Genomic DNA, 16,109 nt, shown 5'->3' with positions numbered 1-16,109 from the left:
CGGCAGCGTGGCGGGGATTTTTGAACCGCTCTTTGCATCTAGAAGATTGCATAACGGGTCATTGCATAATTTATACTGTCGGCTGAAAGGGCGTGCTATTATTAGGGAAGAAAAGTACTTTACCTTTCAAATTAACAAGAGAATTGAATCCCAGTAAATACATATTATACCTTATACTTCGCGCATAGATTACGAAGGAATTTTTTTTCAAAACGCGTCATGGTGTGTATTATCTAGCGGTCGGGCACTGTGTCTACTAAAGTGTTTGTTCCATATATCCACGTTTAATTAACTGTATACCGCATTCTTATCCCGGTTCTAAATGCAGTGCAGCGGCTCTTAGTTGTTGAACGCGTTGTTCGGAAACCAGTTGTTTCACTCCAACCCCATTTGCTGCAAATAGAATCGTATGATACATACATAAGACTTACATCTCCCCACATCGTCTCAAGACACGGGCAGAGGCATCGAGTCCCAGATGATGTGCCTAAGAATTTACCGAGTAGACAAGCTGCCCGCTTTATATTAATTATTATAGCTGCAGTGTGAAAAAACATTGGATTTAATAAGCGAGAGTTAGGACAGGATGTCCGGTAGGTCAAGCCTGCATTTATTTTACTGATAGAGCAGGGTATTGTGCGTATAATTGCGCCGTGAAAACGGCACACGCAATATGGCACCGAAAAGAGACCAAATTACATGATTATAACACGCACAACGAGGTGCAGAAGACGTCGGCCAGAATGCCCGCCGCAGCGTTTATTTTCTATTACATTCGGTTATGATCGTTATGATGCAGAAGAAAAATTGAACGACGGAGGACTTTTAAGTATTATTCATTCAAATACGACTCTCTTGAAGTAATGCTGTGTTTTCTTTCACCAGATGGCGTCTTCCAATACCAATATTAGATCTGCATCTTGGATCACGATATTCACACAACGCATTTACCCACGCTGGTCGCTGATTGTCTTGGCAGTATCTCGAAACCTGCAAGCCGTATGCCATTCTTGAAAAGTGCAGCAGCCGTTCAGTTTGCGCAGATACCTTATACATCAGCGCACTTTGCGATGCTGACCACTTGAGATGAATCTGAAGTGCGCAAACCTGCTCGGGTTGCAAAATCTTCGCGAGTGATTGAGAGAGGTGCCACTTGGCGTTTATTGATTACTTTAACGCTTTGTGCGGTGGAATGATATCATTGAGGAACCGAAGTATCCCATCAACTGGGTTACGCGCAGTTATATGATACAACGAATAACACACGAGTGTTATTTCACCCGGTGCTTAAGCATCACTTCAGAATTTCTTTGCGCGGCGGCGGCGGTCGGAATTGATTTCCGAAATATGAGACGCTTTCGTATATTGTTGCAACAAACTTGTCATCCAAATTATCCTACAATTATTTTTCAGCCTTCAGGTGAATTTGGAAATCGGTTATACAAAAAAGATCAATAAAAAATACCGAACAAAACTTTGATTATATCCTGGCTACTTGCCAGTATGCTCGTTGCACATTCAACCTCTATTGCCAACTCGTGTCGCGGTGTGAAAACGCCGAAAATAACTGTAATCCTGTTATATTCTTGTCGCGGTACTGAACGAGAAAAAAAACGGACAAGAATCAACAAATAGACAATAACTCAACTAGTCCTCGTTCACCCTTTTGGTATCATATTCATCTTATCGGATTTTAGATTACAGAAATGATCAATGAACCTTGTGCGATGAATTTATGACTCTGTGACTTTCTAAAATATCGAGACAACGATCTAACATATGAACTAATTGCATGCCGCTGCACGCACCGCACGCCCAGATCTATGTCTTGTCTTCTGAAAGGGCCAACGGCAATACGTATAAAGTTTCTACGGTTTTTTTTGCGAACCTTTTTTTCCCGTCCAAAATATCAAAATGAAGAGAAGAAACGCGTTGCTTTCTGCAGACTAATTTTCGACGAACGAACTTGAGGGATTTTGGGATTAATAGAACATCAACACTGGAGCAAAAAAATTGCTACAACTTTCGGAAGTAATTTCAATCGGCTGTCTACAGAGCGGTCCTTTCAATCGAGGACCTGCATGGATTATAGGGGATGTGAGATGAGACAATAATCTGCGTCGACGAGGGGCGCGTCCGACCCCACGGAAGGCAATAAATAATGAAATAATTAAAGGGAGCAAAAAGAGAATCACGTCGGAAGCCGAATCTTGCCGCGGGTTGAAGGATGTGTTATAATGCGTTTATAAAGTGTAGAGCTGGAACGGCGAACCGGTTGTCCGTTCAACATTGATGGATGTACGCCGACCCAGATAAGACAGGGTTCCGGATCACTCCACTTCGTCATTGTGACCCATACATCTCTCTGCTGGATGTCTTTAATCGCTGTAAGAAACGGAGGCTCGCGAGTTTCGTGTGTACGTCTGCATTGCATCGTCGAGGACGGAACTGCTGCAGGCTCAGGATTATAGAATAAGACGGACGGACGAACAACTGGGACGAAGCCTGATGAACTGAGCAATTGAACTGAAAACGGCGACACGGTCACTAGATCTTTACGAGGCCTCTGACACCTCCGTTATCCTATACTAAGTCTCTTGACTAACGGATGGGTCGTCCGATTATCCTTGCTGATCCACGATGCGTGCATGCCACTGTCTTTGTGCAGACCAGGACTTCCCATCGAATCAGGCTTATACGATCGAGTTTGTAATAAGTATTTGTCGTTTTTGTAACATCGTGCAATATCGAGAACCGCAGCGATGCAAGTGCATGGCAGGTGAGATCCAAAGTATATGTTCCCAATGATCATCGACGCAACGTTATACGTATACGTTTATTCATGCAAGTAATTGTAAGTGAAAGTTACGTGGTGCGGAATAAGTTTACATCAAATTACAATTTCGATACGGGCGGTATCGGGCATTATGAAATTTGAAATTCTTATTATACCGTAAATCGTAATTCTCGATGAAACGAACAGTAATGCTAAAAGAATTTCGGTATATACCCTTTCCTTTCGAAATTATCATACACTGGCACTGGGATTAATTTTTTCTTTACTCCTCGTTAATTATCCTGCCACGATTCGATTTATTTCGATTTTAAAAACTCTTGAATTGTCGGAGCTCTGGGTAGAGATAGACGATCGGTGAGTCTTGTGATCCTTGAACCCGCGATTACACCTCGCAGGACACGTAATGGACCGGAGACGAGATCAGACGCGCATTACTTCCGCAACAATTTATTAATCTTTTGCCACAGTCATCGGGCATACAGAGGTACTCGAGCTGCGAGAGGGTACCAATCATGTAACGATCCGTGTAATCATATCTCCGTCTTAATCTTACGTTAGAAGCAGTGTACAAGTACTCTGCACTCCGAAGCAAACCAGAAGGCTGCATCAGCAGCAGCGAGCTCTTCCGTTGTCGAATTTTTAATTACGCGCCGAGTTTACGATACACCGACAAGCGCGATCTCTTTGACCCGAAACCGTTACGCGCAGATGAAATCGTTAAGAAAATCGGAGTTTAATCTATTACGGATATCGCTTCCACAGCGTAGAGCGGTTATAGATGTATAGAAATATCTATATAAGCACCGCTGCTTTTCTCGCCATTGATCGCGAGTCTGCAGCTGCCATTAAACTGGAGCAATGAATTGCGAAAGACTAATTGAAATACAATTTAACGATGCGATTTACCAGCTCATCCAATTATCATCTTATCGCGTACCTTGTTTGTCGTAAATTTTCTCGTAAACAATGCAGTCAGTGATAAACATAAATCGTCAATTGATCACGTGAAAGTCGATTATGGCGTTGTTGTAGCCTCCGAAATTCACCCTAAACCAAACATTCGCCCTATCGCTAAATTATACATGTTATTGTCTGAATCGGTTTGCAACTTAGGTAAACAGTGACGCATTCTGGGTTCCGAACATGAGCTGAAACGGTTCAAAGTGCAGCGCTGCAAGGAGGGCTGAGGGGCGAAGAGAAGGATAATCATTCTAGGGTCGAAACGATTCCGCTCTTGTTTGGGCATTGGTTTAAACAGACGAGGGGATCCGTGATTCAAAATACATACGAAAATTACTTGTAGTCTTTACGCGTTTATTTGAACTTGAAAGCGGACTGCTGCCAAAGTATCTATTTATAAAATATACATTTTCACAAATCATTGCCTCCCTGAGAGTGTATACACGCTCGTTTAACACACGGTCGTTTTACAGCAATGGGTGAATCAGCTGTTATTGTTACGCCGAGTGATAAATCCTGATTCCTTGTACGTGGAAGGCTTGGTGAGCCAAAAATCGATACTCTGTACCAGATAATTTTATATCGAGATAGTCGTACATCGTGTCCTGTATTGCATTACCTACTATATTCGTGAGCTACGAAGATCTCGTTGGAAATGCAAAAATAGAAAATATAGGAATTTCAAACAAAAGCCGAAACATCGATGCTTCATTTTAAATCACTTCAAAGTTATTAAAAATCTAGTAGGATTATTTCGATTTCACTCTACGATGACTCATTTGTAAAACAGATTTTCCAAACGTGAAGAAACATTACACCCGAGGAACACGAGGAATATTTCAGTGAATTTTTAGAAAACAATCTTTCGAATAAAATGACCCATCGCAGAGTACAATCGCGAGAATCTACAATTTTTATAACCATTAGAAAGGCATTTTAATGCATAACGAAAGCATAGGTATCTAAGCTTTCGTTTACGACTTTCGTATTTTCCATGTTTCAATTTTTGAAGAGTTCATCTTACCAGCTCTTCTTATTAGCTTATGTTAATTTGATGAGTGCTAAATTTGCGACTATCTCGTAAAAAAACCTGAAATTGCAGTTTTTCTATACCGCTATTTCGTTTTTGTAATAGCTTGGGGGGGGGGGGTCAATGGCAGTCTAAATCCAGAATTTAAACTAGATGCTGCAGTAGCTGTTTTTTTCTAACTTTTGTATTTGATGGTCCTCCGAGAGCTGCGGTTCTAGGCTGAAATAAAATTTCTTATCCACCTTTGTATCTAGCATTGGCCGCGATCTTGATTTTACGGATAAAGTCGTTAAATATCGATCGTAAGAGTGAAATTTGCTACAAGTAATTTAGATACGAGCATTTTTAGTCGAAAGTTGAAAATTGGCGAGTTATCTGATAGCCACAAATTCTCCGATAAAATCAAGATAACAGCCGAAACTATTGCATAAACTGCAAAACGAACGATTACCCCCTCCCCCCACCTGACCGCCGTCCTTCAATTATTACAATAAAAAAAATAAGCGGTATCGAAAAATTGCCGTTTTAAATTTTACATGCATTACATGAGAACCACTGCCCGGGAGTCGCGAAAAGAGCTTCTATACATCGCCACGACGAAGAGCCGGGTTCACGGCGCCACCGTCGCGCGGCGGATGGCCGATCTGCCTCCCACCCCTCCCCCCTCCATACGATGGCCGCCCACACGCTGCCGTTTCTTCAACTTCGTGGTTTGCGTTCGGTTCAGTCGCGCTTGAGTCTCGCTGAGTTCACCGTTTGTTCTAGGGACGAGTTACGCACATCGAATCGGATCGGGTCGGGTCGCGTCGCGTCTCCCCGAGACACCGAGAGTCAATTCGAGCCCAAGCCAAGCCGAGAAAAGCAAAGAAAAGAAAAGAAAAAGAAAGAGAAGGGGTTACCGAAGGAGACGGTCGCGGCTAGAAAGAAGTGAAAGAGATTTTCGAGTTCTTAACGCGGGATAAAAACAGTGAGCCAACAAACAGTGGAGATCCGAGTCTATCAGGTTCGGACAAGGTCACGTGGTTTGGGCGATTTTCCTTCCTTCACGTCGCTGTTCGTTTTCCGGATCGAGCTGTCTCACCTGCTCGGCACCGCATATCCGTTGCTCAAAAACAAGGGTAAGTCTTGTCGGCCGTATTTTAAAAATGTACGGTAATTGGTAGCGCTGCTGGCACAATTTACCATCGTTTGCTTGTATTTTATTTCATGTGGTGCCTATTTCCCTCACCGTCGCTCATCCTTTTACTTTGTTTAATTCTCTTCTCGGGGAAATATAAATGCCGAAAGTGAGCGGCGGCGGTGCAGGCCGGGTGTCGAGTATGTATTTGTGTTATTTGTATACCCATACATTAAATTCGTGTAACCTTTCGTCAGACGACGAAAAGCGATGGCGTTCGTTCGACTGAACGAGGATTATTCCACGACGGTGTTTTGTTTTTTTTTCGTATTTCTTTCAAACTTCTTTTGTTTTCATTCGCGCGGATTTCCTAACTCGATTCTTGGAATCGCCGTTAAACCGCTCAGACAAACAGCGACATGCCATTTAATATTAGCCGTACTGCACGCGATGAATATGTCTGAAATATTAAGCCCGAAGAGAGAACGGGGGTAACAAAATCTGTTATAACGTGACGATAACAACAACAATATTGCTGTTATTACAATAAGCCGCTGCACGTGCAGCTTCTTCATTTTTTTCTCTCTCCTCTCTTTCGTAACATTTCGTGCATCCCGCTTCTATAACACTGCAAGCAATGTTTGTTCTAAAATTTTCCTTCGGCTGCTTTATTAGTTTACTCTCTGCTTCTATTTTTCCCTTTTCATCACCTTCATTCACAACGACAGTGATTTACGCTTTTCGCGTTTTCCTTATCATCGTGAATATACATGCTGTATAGTTTTTCAGCCGACCGAAGTTCGCAGTCTAATCATGCTGCCTCGGAAACTTGGATTATCTACCTCATTGACGTTGGCAATGAACGATACGTGATCGATCTTTTTTTGGGGGGGAGGGAGAGGGGGCTGATTAATTTTTGTTCGTTTACCCATTTTTTTCCCTTCTTATCTCAACGCACATGATAAATGGATCATATTATTATACCGGAAGTTCTGATGAGGTACAATAATTATATATACAGTTGAAGATAAAACTGTGGATTAACGTTGTAAATATCAATTATAATTGTTGAATTCAGCGATTTGTATAGAAAAATTCCTCTTCTTTCTCTCTCTCTCTCTCTCTCTCTCTCTCTCTTGACGGTGAATCGCACGTGCAATTCACCCGGTTTCCTGAATTTGGCTACCAGGTCTGCATACCTATACCGAGATGAGCTAGACAGAGATCGGTAGGATCGTCGTGTAGCTCGATGGCCGTGATATGTACATATTGTACGTACGAACATACGAAACCTGCCTCGACATCATGCACGCACTCTTCGTGACGCATTCCTGAACGACATCTGGCGCCTTTGAATCGACCCTTTTTTGGTTCAATCCATTCCTCCTCCTCCTTTTCCTCCACCTCCTCTTCTTCCTTCTTGTCGTTGTTGCGGGTATGCAGGAATACAAGTAGCATCGGGTAATCATTCGCTCAGCGAAAGAACGGAAATGATTCCCGTTTCGCGGATTTTTCGTGTTTCCTTTGTAGCTTTGAAGATGGTTTATATTCCCCGAAGCGGATAATACGGCTAATCGTAAAATTAAATCTCGATTAATTAAACACTTCCACAAATCGTATCACAGATATTTCTGTTTGGATTAAAAATTAATCATCAAGCTTGTATTAATACATATCATTCATGATTCACGGATTATAGAAGCTATCAGAATATAGTCCTGAGAAATGTTTGTTTGTTTGTTTGTTACGGTTGTTATTTTTCTTTATAATTTATTCGACACTGCGACTGAACAACGCCACTTGAGAGATTTTTCATTGGTAATCAAACCCGGCGTGCACGGTCAACTTTTGAACTCTTCATTGGGTGATGGTGATTGATTAATTAACGAGGGAACGTGATGCGATAGCTACTGCCAATGATGACGATGATGGCACACCGTTCGATATTATTAAACACGCACAATTTCCTCTCTCTGTCTCTCTATCTCTCCCTCTCTCTGGAATTAGCTATAAAACGAAAGAACTTCTCATTGGCGTCGTTCCGGCTCTTGGGAATCGTTCTTTAAGTGCTTTCAGCGGCTATATAAACAGCGCTATACAGGTATAGGTATGTCATGTGTGTATGCGTGTGTTGATTCATCGCGATCACATTGGCATTGAACATATCACGCATGACGCTAGAGAGAGAGAAGAGAAAAAGGACCGGCGGAGGAGGAGGATGAACCTTGTCCCGTCGGAATTAACATTTAACAGTGTACAGTTTCCCGTCCGGTGGGAGTCACCTCCCTACCTTGCTCACTTCGTCTGCTGCCGATGTTTTACGATGGCGATATAATAGTGATGGTGATCCACGACCACGCGGTCTGTAGTTATATTACTGAAATACAGAGGTAGGTAGGTGGATGTATGTACAGTAGAGAGTGCGGGACCGGAAGCGTCACACCACCCGCAACGCAGAAAAGGAAACGTCAAACACTGTCATAATCTCAAATAACCGACTAGGCTTGTACAATGTACGTTTTACGCGTACCTACATATGTATAGTATATCTATTTTTATGTTTCCATTCATTCTTTCCTCCTTTTCTCTGTAAATGTAATTACAATCCGGGGTGTTTGAGTCCCAGATGTGATATACATATATTTCCTATTGTGAATTACGATAGAGCGAGATGCACAAATGCGGTAACTTTCCGGTTGTGTCTAACTTGTTTCCGATGCCAAACAAAATGCATATAAAATAAAACTCGCTATTTTCGTTTCGGAGAGAAGAAAACAAGTTAGCCGGATGATTAAGGCATTTAAACATTCTATTATATCTACCTACTACTATAATTTTTACTCACTTTCGGATTTTCGACACGCGTTAATTAATCAACTTCTTATCGGCGCGATATTGTACATGTGAAATTTAGCGACATGTAAAAGCTTCAATGACCCAGCAGGTGTTTATTCCATTTAGGATTAACTGTGTTAAGGATCATGTTTATTATACGATCCGTGAGGAGGAGTAATTAGCAACCTGTTTTGGTTCGACGTTCGGTTACGCCGTTCGATGCTGTATATACATATATATATATATGTATACACACGTTACGTATACGCCAACCGAACAACAATCGTTTGATTACGATATATACCAGGTGAAGGCAGGTTTCCTTATATACCTACAGTTTTTGGATCATTTTAACATCCTATTTAACCTGGCTGCACAGTATAAACGAAGCGCGGTAAATATAATGAAAACTAAATTTCGATTCTCCTTGATTACGATATATATATATATATATATATATATATATACACACACATACAACACACACGTAGGTTGTAGAAGAAACGCATATATTACAACCTTGCACTCTCGTTGCAGTAATAATGATATATGAGATGATGAATCACCGAAATCGGAGTCTCAAGTAAATCGGCTCTTGGACCCTTGATTGCAGCAGATATTTTTTTTACATCTCTCGTTCATACAAGCCCTTGAAAACATGATGACCTTTCCTTGATCGCTTTCTGATTTTTTTTTTCAAATGTTTTTACTGCTTTATCTTTTTTGTTGTTATTTATTTATTTATTTTTTCATCGCTCGGCTCTTATTCTCCTCTTGTTTCCCTCGTATCAAGGTCTACGTCTCTTATGGTTTTTCGCTCGGACGTCGACACTCTTGATTTTATTATATCGTTATTATTCTTCAACTTGACGCTTTATTAACTGGCGGCAAACTTGCGTGATTAACCACGAGGAAGTAATTAGAAATAATATATGTTACATATTGTTTTAATTGGTAATTTTGACGCGTAAAATCGTCTGCCTACGCACGTATTTAACCATAATTTAGTTAAATAGTTATGTCTTAGTTATACGCATGGTTTTGGGCTTGACATTAGACTTTTCCGTTCGGGCTTCAGTCCATGGTGTGAGTGTTTGTATCATACGTTCTAACACCTTTGCACAGACGGCCATGGAGAACCGAACGCATTATCATCCTTCGCCCACGGAAGGCGTAAATAGACCACTCTTGCTCTCGTATAAAACGTGCGGTGAAAGTGCCGCGAGACTCTCGTGTGTGTGTGTGTGTGTCTATGTGTAAGGTTTTATAGGTGCAATGTATAAAAGTGTTTGTCGGTGGAGGAGGAGGGAGAGGAGAGCCTCTACCTTACTTAACTGTTTGCAGCCACACTCTCTGAGGATCATCGGATTAATCGACTAATTTCTTACGTACAATCGGTGCTTTACATTCGCGTTTATATATCTATAGTTATATACTCAATGTACAGGCTTGTATAATATGTTGTGTAGGTACTAGGTATGTATGATGTGTGTATCGAGAAAAAAGGATGGATGGAAAAACGCCAAAACCGCATATGTATTATATTATCTATATATTAATTATTATAATGACATTTATATATACATGTATATATTTTTCTATCGGAATCCTTTATTTGATTGATATTATTTTTTTTTTTCCCGCTTTTCTTTTTTTTTTTTTGTTTTTTTATGTCACAAATCGATTACGGTTATGGCGTTTCGGAACGGCGTGTTATGGATGTAAATAAAAGTAATACAAATTATACATTTTCTCTGATAGGTGGTTTTTTTTTTTTTTTTTGTTCTCTCTACAAACTAGTATTATTGTTGTTATTATTATTATTATTATTATTATTATTATTATGCTCCGGTACGGTATAGTAATCATTTGAAATGAAGAAATAAATAAATTGTGATAGTAAAATCGTGGAGCCAAGTTATTGTATAAGTAAATTGGTATTGCTAAGCTGATATATAGATATGTTGTTTTTATAATATATGACTAATTTTGAATGCAGGTTGAATTTGATGTTGTTTCTGAATTTAGTATAGTCGTGTAGCTGGGAATAAGCATCAGCCTTACATGAATATATATATATATATATATTTATATATTATACCTGTGCAGGTATAATAGACGTGGAACAATCGGTTGGGATATCTGGTTCTAAAATTACACGTACCTGACAACGCGCAGGTACCTACTTATATATTCCATTCGAAAGGTCAAAGTGTACTTGACGGAAATATGGATATGGATATTGATATAGATATGTATACGTGTAGGTGTGATACGCGAGGAGGTTCTCACAGTTCGAATAAATCTATATTTGTTACATTTGTCTCAAGGTAAAAAAGAATTGTCATCGATGCGAAAACACGGATATCAACATTATACATACGAATGTATATTATTATGCGTATACGATGTGTACAATAGAAAGAAAAAAAAAAAATGTTGCAGAGCACTTGTTTCGTTGAATTTTAATATCCGGCTCGCTTTCGACCATCATTATTCTGTATATTTATATATATACCTGTTTTATATTACTGTGCACCTCGTGCCGATAACCACAAAGATAATATAATAATTGCCGCTTGTCTTTTGCTGTATTTTATACTTTAATAACATTTTATACATGTTTAATCATAATTTTGATGACTCAATTTATGAGTGCATCAACTTACGTATAATGAGAATTAAACAAAGAAATAATAACAGTAATAATAATAATAGAAAAGGAAATCAGTAAGCGTATAAAGCAATTAAAGTTAATTAACGAAGTAAACGTTGCTATATAATAATAATAATATGTCATGTATATCAAGTTTAAAAATTGTATATATGTACAAAACGTCGCGTCGTTGAGTTACTCGCGTAATTTGCTCTCTGAGAGTGTAAAATGGAAATTTTTATTTACGGAATAAGACGCGAACGATGACAAAAGGATATAAACATGACACCGTATCGTATTGTGTGAATTCATAGCGATTTCGTATCGAAATTATACCTGCTGCTGCTGGAACTAAGCTTGTGTGACGTGTATTATTGCTATTGTTGTTATTATTGTTATTATTGTTATTATTATAGTATTTCTGGAAGTGAAAGTGTGGCGATATATTTTACGACGCATTGTTCTTCTCGCAAACCTTTCGATTTTGTGTTGTATAAAGTATCGATTATCTATGCCTGATCGGTGGTGAAAACAAAAATTTGTATATCCGCATAATGTTCTTCCTCGGAAACTCTAATTGCGAGGGGAGGGGGTTAAATAAAAAACTACACAAAACAAGAAGAAAAGCAACCATTGTTGTACGTAGTGTATGTACGCCAGTGAATGAAACTGTGATTTCGGTGCTTATAACGAGGAACGAACGAACAGTCATTCTTTAGGTCGGCAATCACCGTATTTCATGGTGAAATAGTTGACGAAAAACACCGTTGTTCTTCTACTATACGCTTCATTCACCTCCGTTATAAAGACGACGAAATCATTTTTATTCATCCGAAACGAAAATACGTGTGTCCGTGTGTGTGTGTATTTATATATATATATATATACTATACAACTTTATTTGTAGAATTTTTATTTGGAGTAGAATTTTTTTTCCGTCCGCATCACTCTGTTCCAAGTTATTACGTGAGAGAGAGAGAGAGAGAGAGAGAGAGAGAGAGAGAGAGAGAGAGAGAGAGAGAGAGAGAGAGAGAGAGAGAGAGTTGGGATGCTGTGAAACGGTCGATTGCTCTAGTTAGCTGGTAACACCTACGTCTATATATGTATAGAATATTATATAGGCATACGTATAGAAGTTAATGTCAACTTTGTTATAGAATTGTATGGCGCTCAATCGCGCTCTGCTATCTATCTCCGTATGTATAACTCGGAGGCAACAAAAGTTTATATATATATATATATACATAAAACTCCTGGGTTGCGAAGTTTAGTGGTTTATGTGCAACCTGATTAAATGGCATATGTACTATGTATACAAATAGCTACTATGTACATTGTACAGGTAACAGAGTTATTAGTGTCCACCTGCAGCGTGCTGATTATCATTATATAATGTAGTGAAAATACTGTTGGCGAAATGTTTGTTTGTTTGTATGTTTGTTTGTTTTTCTTTTAATTTCAAATTCAATTGTGAGGATAATTTGAGCAAAGAATTGATCGCACAGAAATTGAGTGCATTTTACAAATAATATTTAGGTGATAATTAAAAGTTATATACTCGTGGAAGTTGTTTGAATGTTGTTCGTTGGATTTGTAATTGAATTGTTATTCGTCTCGCGTTTTCTTTATCCGTATCTTTTCAAATACTTACGTTGTTTGATTGACTTGAGACTACGTGTAACAATGATTATTCCCATTTGTTGTACTTTCTCCTTGTCTCGAGGAAAAATTTATAAATAATAGAGACTTTGATATAGTAGCGTGTGAAACAATTAATTTTTTTTTTTTTTTTTTTTTTTTTGATAAAAATTGTTCCATTTACTGGATACGATAAAAATGAAATGGAATTTTACTCGTTCGTTATCGATGACTCGATGTATAATATAATAAATATAACAACACACAGCTGCACATAGATATTTGCAAACCTTTACGTATGGCAGTGTTTCAATTTTATTGTTTGTTACTCGATATTATATATATAATTTTCCGTGAAAATTGCATCGCGAAGTGAATCGTTGACGCGTGAAAGACGATATTTCTGTACATATTCGCATGATGTGATAATTGTCGGATGTGAATCAATGAAAACTTGTTTATAGAATGTAAACAGTCTTCGCGATCAATGTTCCATTTTTCTCAATATCAAATTTCGAATCCTTCTTTTGTTTATTTAGATAAATATTCGCTTATCGTTAACTCGCGATGTGTACTTTTTAGTACAGCAATATTTTATTATGTAAGCCAGTTTCCAAGTTCGAAGAAATAACGTCTGTCTTGCTCAGGTATTCAGATAATTTACTCAGTTTAACGCAGCATCCGAGAGGAATACGTCTGCTTAACTAGTAGGCAGGGCTCTGTATCCGCCTGCCTTCACTTTGCATGGAAGTAGTCTGCACAGCCTCTTGAACACTGCAACTGTACATGATAATTTCTTGACTCCCATGCACTGCAGGAATTGCAGAAATATGCTCGCGCAAAATGGTCGTAAAATGTGTTGTGCTTTTTCGGTCTTTACGTCATTTTTTTTTCTTTCTACTTCCAGTTGCGAATGTCGAGAGTTTATTATTGTCGGAAGAATCTTGTTGTATATACGTGTAATTATGTATATGCTGTTCGGTCAAATGTGGAGAAATTAGATGGTGTCACTACTGTACCTTGGACCTTGGATCTACTGTCGATACCGACTTTAAATGTCTGTTGGAAAATTGGGAATTATTGATTTCTGAACCCACCTCCCCGCCCTTTCGAAAAATGATACACGTTTTGTGTTGTTCTATACGATTTAACCCAATTTCAGACAATTTCAAAAATTGCGGAATAACTGCTTTTTTTTTTCCTCGGTATGAATCGCGTTACGATAACCTTACTAAAATTCAATACGATGATTAATTCCGCGAAAGTTTATTTATGTCCGAATCATTCTTTCACACGTATAATAAACAAAGTTGAAGAAAGTTGCGCAGGAATCGGCTGGAATGGAAAGTTATCGCAAGTTTTGCGACGGTCAATTTATTATATCTATACTATACCTATACGTATCTGCATGTATACTATATACTGTATCGAAGATTCAGATCAAACATCGCTGCGGTCGGATTCCGGCGGAATTGTTCCGTTATGCATTGTCTTCGTGAAGTACGTATGTACAGCAGCAGCAGTAGCATAAGCGGGCAGAATTTGCGGAACGGACGGTCAAGATTGCAGCAGGACGCGTTTTATCGTCGGTTTGGTTCGTTGCTGCGGTGTTAAAAATTTTTTATACAGTATATGCATCCATATAAATAAATACATACATATATATATATATTTATATATACAGTGCATTCTTTGAACAGGGCCCAAGAAACTGAAACAGAAAAAAAAAAACAAAAAACAAACATTATTTCAAAAATTTGGTCGGAACTCCTTAATAATGGGATTGATCGTTGAAAATTCAAGAATCTTTTCTTCTTTTTTTCTAATTTTTTTTAACGGCCACCCTAAAGACGCACGTAGATGAGATGCGGTAGGCGAGTACTTACTCAATTACTCGGCTCGTCGTTCCGAGAGCGATAAAATCGGCAGCGTTCTCTGCCAGTCAATGCTCGATGATCAGAGGAGAAGCACGCCGGTCGGCTATATATCCGTTGTCTCTGCCTGTATGACCAGAATCGAAAAGAACCGTTTTACCAATCCGAATAACGCGGCAAGTATATACCTATATATATTATCAAGTCGACCCAGCCTCCAGCCAGACTGTATGTATTACATCTCATCGTTAGTATCATTCTATCTCTCTCTCTCTCTCTCTCTCCCTCTCCCTCTCATGTTATAACTACCTATATTTCTAGCGAGGTGAATTATTACTCAGTAATAAAGAATAATGAATAATAATGATGATGATGATAATAATAATAATAATAATAATAATATTGTCCGTGAAAATTGAAATTGCAAATCGAAAGATCAAAAGCTACGAGATGAAAAGGTTCATGCTAGATTGTACTATACAGTTCATACTATAACGGTTCTTATACATGTAATACGTGTATCTATACTTACATTTTTGTATACGATACAAGTGTTAGTGTGTGTGCGTGTGTGTTTTTACATATACACATGAGGGTTAGAAAAAATGTATAAAATTGGCTAAACGATTTCATTGCGTTATTTGACGCCGGTGATCGCGATCTTTGTCGTTGTCATCGGCGATTATTTCCCTCGTCCAATACCGAACGGCCCGGGGCGCATAAAAGTATTATTATTTCCGGTCGAAACGTTTAACGCCCATGAAATTCGTGCGCGGTATAACGTATGTCGTCGTACATGCATTATACACGTATATATTTATATTTATATACATATACTTATACTTATAGGCAGACACGTTATATGTATGTATCTCATACGCGTAACGATTAACTGGAAAAAAACATTAGACTTGTCGGACAACGACTTTTCAAAAATAAATACATCCAGACATATTCATGACCTCATAGTGACAGTGTCGTCAATTTCGCGAAAATAAGTATATAATGTCGTCGTGAATGTTTTATGAGTATAATATACTATTTAGTTGTTGAGTGTGAAATATTTTCTCTCACCAATTTGATATATCAACGTTAGGTGGTTAGTTCATCGTGAGGAACAAAAGTATCTCTGAAGCCAGTGAAGCTTGAATTGAAAAATTAAAATTATACTTTGTTTTGTCACCGTACGCGCGAATGGAAGT

At 38.6% G+C, this 16,109-nt stretch overlaps 1 protein-coding gene across 1 annotated transcript in view; it reads left to right on the top strand.

The window, feature by feature from the left end:
• The first annotated feature begins 5,493 nt into the window (after positions 1-5,493).
• The window catches only part of LOC124413490 (CDC42 small effector protein homolog), a 31,308-nt gene continuing 20,692 nt past the window's right edge, over positions 5,494-16,109 (top strand). Inside the window, exon 1 of the mRNA XM_046894108.1 lies at positions 5,494-5,905. The gene's annotated coding sequence lies outside the window, so the exon portion shown is untranslated. The remainder of the gene's footprint in view (positions 5,906-16,109) is intronic.

This window comes from Diprion similis, chromosome 12 (assembly GCF_021155765.1).
Source record: "Diprion similis isolate iyDipSimi1 chromosome 12, iyDipSimi1.1, whole genome shotgun sequence".
NCBI lineage: Eukaryota > Metazoa > Arthropoda > Insecta > Hymenoptera > Diprionidae > Diprion > Diprion similis.
The sequence above is the reverse complement of the archived record's forward strand: the minus strand, read 5'-3'. Positions and strand labels throughout refer to the sequence as shown.